Consider the following 5692-nt stretch of genomic DNA (forward strand, 5'->3'; position numbering starts at 1 on the left):
ATTCAGTGGGAACAAAAAACGCAGACTTTCCGATACGTTCGTTAGCTCACTCCTGTTGGTGGACGCGGCCGAGTAAGCGTCGTTCTCGTCCCACCTTCCACGGTCGTCATATCTAAGTCACAGTCTCCCTAGGAGCCGGAACAGCTGTGGAAGCTCTTCATCGGAGATTTGAGCTTTGAAACAACCAATAAGAGTCTGAGGAGCCATTCTAAGCAATGGGGATGCTCACAGACTGTGTGGTGATGAGAGATCCAAATACCAAGTGCTCCAGAGGCTTTGGGTTTGTCACGTGTGCTACAGTGGAGGTGGTGGGTACAGCCATGAAGGCAAGGCCACACAGGTGGAACCAGAGGGCTGCTCGAGAGAAGATTCTTAAAGACCTGGTGCCCACTTCACTGTGAAAAAGATTGGTGTTGGTGATATTAAAGAAGACTGTGAAGAGCATCACCTAAGAGATGATTTTGAGCAGTTTCTGAAAATTGAAGTGATTAAAATCATGACTGACTGAGGTGGTGGCATGAAGAGAGGCTTTGATTTTTGTAACCTTTGGTGACCATGACTGTAGACAAGATTGTCATTCAGAAATGCTGGTATGAGTGGCCACAACTGCGAAGTAGGGAAAGCCTTATCTAAGCAGGAGATGGCTAGTGCTTCATCCAGTCAGAGAGGTCGAAGTGGTTCTGGAAACTTTGGTGGTGGTCGAGGAGGTGGTTTTGGTGGGAATGACAACTTTGGTCGAGGAGGACACTTCAGGGGGCGAGGTGGCTTTGATGGCAGTCGTGGTGGAGGATATGGTGGCCGTGGGAATGGCTATAAAGGGTTTGGTAATGATGAAAGCAATTTCGGAGGTGACGGAAGCTACAATGATTTTGCAATCACAACCTTCAAATTGTGGACCCATGAAAGGAGGAAACTTTGGAGGCAGAAGCTCTATGGTGGTGGAGGCTAATACTTTGCCAAACCATAAAACCAAGGTGGCTGTGGTGGTGCCAGCATCAGAAGTAGCTATGGTGGTGGCAGAAGGTTTTAATTACTGTCAGGAAACAAAGCTTAGTAGGAGAGGAGAGCCACAGAAGTGACAGGGAAGTGACAGGTTACTACAGATTTGTGAGCTCACCCAAGTACAGTGGTGGCAGGGCCTAGCTGCTACAAAGAAGACATGTTTTAGACAAAACACATGTGTATGGGCAAAAAAACTTCGAGGACTGTACTTGTGATTAATTATATAACAGGTTATTTTATTCTCTGTTCTGTAGGAAGTGTAAAGCATTTCAACAAAGGGTTTTAAAATAGATTTTTTTTGTACCCATGCTCTTGATTGCTAAATGTGATAGTCTGATCAAGACACCGAATAAGTGTCTTTTTCTTTTTTGAAAAAGCAGACTTTCTATTTAAAAATGTATCAGTAGCAGACTCAATCACTGATTTACTCCCACTGACCAAAGCAGAGTCACTGTTGTTAAAATATTGCAGTTTTCTGAATGGGACAATGTTTTTGGAAGCATATAAAAGGAATTCAAATTTAGATGAAATAGTTCGCTTGTTCTTGGTTAAATAGCACTACAATGTGCAATATTTGTTTTGGGATTTTTACCTGAATAGTGACGTTTAATCAATTGTGACTCTTAGAATGTACCACACAATCACCCAACGATAATAATTTGATTTAGCATGGTCTGCTTTTATTTTTAATTTTAAATATGCGTTTTAATTATTTTCCCTCATTTGTTGGTGCTGCCTACTTTCTGAGCTGCAGCAGAAGAAAATAGGAGGCAAAGGAAAGATGAGCTTTAGAACTATCCATAGGTGGTATTTCGAGGAGTCAGGGATCTAAGACATGGTCAAGATACCTAGCCAGGTGGGTCTTATCATGAACCAAGGGAGGTCTGTCAGGTAAGGAAGAAAGAACACCATGGTAAGTTCCATATTTCTTCTAGACATAAAACTTTTTTTCCTGATAGTAAACTTTAAAAGAAATGGGCACTTTCACAGAGACAGTGAAGTGATATTTTTAAAATACAGTGAGCAATATAAATCTTTTTAGGGTGGTATTAGAGAAAATTCAGAAACTTCTTTCACATGGCCATTTCTTGTATTACTCAAACAAAAAATGAGAGCATAACATTAAAATATAATTTGTTGAAGATGTTTCTTGAGGGAACAATCTTAGAGAGTCCCATGTGTACAGCTTAATAGTAATGTACCTGGTATGAAGATAGCTCTATAGAAATGGATGGATAGTCCTTTATACTCTTGTCCTTGAATATTGCTGGTTTTGAACAGGAGCTGGTATTAAATAATAAATGTTCATCTTTCTGGGGTCTTCTTGGAGCACTGGTGTTCTGAGGTGCCTGTTGAAGAAGACCCATATATTTGTAGGGCAAACGATTAGATAGAATGTATTCCACTGAGAAATGTTCATTATTACCTGGATGAACCCATCTCTGCAAAACAAGGTCCCCCAGCATGGTTGGTGAGCATGATTAACTTATTTCTCAAGAAATAGCTTTGAATCTGTTTGGAGGAACACTTGATTTGTTCCAGATCGTGCTAATGAATATAGCCTACATTATTTTAGGCTGTAAAACTAGACTATATTAAAGTCTAGAAAATATTCTTGTAGTACATTTATTTAATCTTGCACTCACCACATTGCCAAAATTATCTATGACATGAAATTTAAGAGGTTACAAGTATGAAATTTGGGATAATTTGGACAAGGACAGGGTAAACTGTCATCTAAAATGCTAAAATCTCACAGTATTAAAAGTGGTAGGCATACTTTAAATATTAAGAGAATATATTATAAATTACTTTAAAAGCTTATATACCTGTATTTCATACCAATAATTGGCACACCTCTCTCTTAACTCCTCCTTGGAAGTAAACTATGTACAGATCAGAAATAAATGATTAATATGTAAATTGTACATGTACCGTATCTTTCCATTAAACATGTTCTAAACATATATCTGTCAGGCAACATCTTGTATTAAAATATTTTGTTAAACTAATGAATAGCTGTAAATACTTTGAAGTACAAAATGATATTTTAAAAAACTATACAATTCAGAGTTTTACTTTTCCAAGTAACTTTTTTCTTAATTAGAATTTCCCTTACCAGTGCTTTAATACTACCCTGTGAAATTTATTGTCTAAATTCTTAAAATAGCCTCCCAACATATCTCTCTGACTCCACTATTCGTCCCAAGTTAATCCATTGCAATATTATTCATACATTATTGTTCACAGAATTTTTATTGTTTTATAGCTTTATTGAAAAATAATTGAAGTACAAACAGTACATTTCACAAGTGTGCAATTTGATGAATTTTTATATATGTGTACTTCAGTGAAACCACCACTACAATCAAGATAATCAATACATCCATCACCTCCAAAGACTTTTCATGATCTTGAAATCCCTCCTTCCTGCCTTCTCCGATCCTCACACCCTGGCACATTTGCCCCCACCTCCCAGGCAACCATTGATTTGCTTTCTCTCTTCAGTCACTATAGATTAGTTTGCATTTTCTAGATCTTATAAAAATAGAATCATACAGTATGTACTTTTTTCTTTTTTTGGTCTGGGTTCTTTCACTCAGAATACTTACTTTGATGTTCATTCACGTTGTTACCTGTATCAATGGGTGATTTTTAAAAAATGGCTGAATAGTATTCATTGTATGGATAGACCACCATTTGTCTATTGAGTCGCCTGTTGCTAAACATTTGGGTTATTTCTAATTCTTGGCTATTACAAATAAAGCTGCTATCGATATTTGTATACAAGTCTTCGAGGAACATATGCTCCCTTTTTTTTGGTTTATTTTGTTCCTACTCCACTTGTAAACAAAGAGTGATATATTTAAAAGAATATATTGGCTAGTAATTTATCCTGTTGTTACAATTAGTTAATTGATGGAAATGGACTGTTTCATTGGTACCCAATAGACTGATAGGGATGAAAAGAATAAGCTGCCAAGCTCCAGGTGCCGACCCCACAAAATCTGTGACTGCAGCTCCTGACAGAAAAAATTCAGTTTCTACTCTCTTGCATAGAATTTACCTACATCTTTCTTCTTCATGAATCTTTTACATAATTAGCATCCAAATTACCACTAATCAGGAAAATCTTTTACATGCAAAGTTATTATTACTTTTTTTAATTTAAAGAAATATGTTGTTTGGGTTTTTAAATACTATAATCCCTCTAGCCAAATTTTAGACAAGTTATTTCAACATATTAGAGAATCTGTTTTTTTTTCTTTTTCATAGCAAATACCTACAGAATTTTTTTTTTTTTTTTTTTTTTTTTTTTTTTTTTTTAAGATTTACTGGGGGAATATTGAGGAACAGTGTGTTTCTCTAGGGCCCATCAGCTCCAACTCGTCCTTCAATCTAGTGGAGGGCGCAGCTCAGCTCCAAGTCCAGTCGCTGTTTTGGGGACCGGCAACCTTGTTGTTGAGAGCTCACGCTCTAACCAACTGAGTCATCTGACCGCCCCTCTGGAAGCTCAGCAGCAGCTCATTGTCTTCAATCTAGTTGTGGAGGGCGCAGCTCACTGGTCCATGCGGCAATTGAACCTGCAACCCTGTTGTTCAGAGCTCATGCTCTAACCAACTGAGCCATCCAGCCGCCTAAGACGTACAGAATTTTGAACATTTATTATGCTAATGCATATTTAGCAAATATCTTCAATCTCTTAAGTAATGTTAAATCCCAGCTTGTGTTTATATTTCAAAAGAGAATGATTCTTGATGTATTATGCCTACTTAACAAACACTGCTAAGATAGCTAAGCATGTGCCTTTTAACTAAAAGCAATTGCATTTGGGGATTTTAAAATAGTGTTTGAATTTAAGTGACGTGTAATTAAATTAATTAATAATTAAAAAGCCCACAAAACTTACACACAAAATGAATTTATTTGTCAATTACATTTGTGATTCTGCATAATTTGAGTTCTAAGAAGAAAAGAACAAGACAACTGGCAAAATATTCTATTTCAATATATTTCAAAAATGCAGTATTTTTAATACTGTGCAACTATAAATGAAGGTAGAAAGGAGATAAACATGGATTCAGTCTATAGATCTGTTCTTTGGTTCTCAGTTTAACTATTTCCTCCTGAGGTTTTGCCTGATTCTCTGATTTAGGTCCCTTCCTTTATTCTGCACTATAGCTCTCTATTTGTTGCTTTCACAATATTTTTTCAACTTACAATTATTTATTTTTTAATTTGTTGCTTTGTTTATTAGGTAACGTCTTACACTTGGGTTCTGAATGTAAAAATAGGCAATGGTTTGTCAATGAATTCAAATTATATTGGTGTCCAGTGTGGGTGGGGCCAACTGGGTACATACATAAGAAAGAGCATGTGGGACCAGAGAGTCAAAGAGATCAGGCTCTTGGCACATCTGAGGCACTTGGCACTGTAGATATTGCTAATGGTGCAGATTATTGGGAAGAGTGATTATACAGAACATATGCCTTTTCTTTCCTTTCTATCTTTTTAAAGGCATTTGGGAATGGAACAAATTTTGACACCAAAGTTTATTTTCTCTTTTTCCCTTTATTTCAGTTAGGACGAAAAAATGAGGCCTCTAAACTGTAAAACAGCTAAATCCTATTTGCATGAGCAAGTCCCACTATGTGAAATAGTTCACCTTTAGGCACTGGCAGAGGTAGGC

General features: G+C 36.8%; 1 pseudogene; it reads left to right on the top strand.

Annotated features, from left to right (window-relative positions):
• Positions 1 to 242: 242 nt before the first annotated feature.
• LOC117016594 (heterogeneous nuclear ribonucleoprotein A1-like) lies at positions 243 to 1030 on the top strand (annotated as a pseudogene).
• Positions 1031 to 5692: the final 4662 nt, after the last annotated feature.

The sequence above is a fragment of the Rhinolophus ferrumequinum genome, chromosome 3 (assembly GCF_004115265.2).
Source record: "Rhinolophus ferrumequinum isolate MPI-CBG mRhiFer1 chromosome 3, mRhiFer1_v1.p, whole genome shotgun sequence".
NCBI lineage: Eukaryota > Metazoa > Chordata > Mammalia > Chiroptera > Rhinolophidae > Rhinolophus > Rhinolophus ferrumequinum.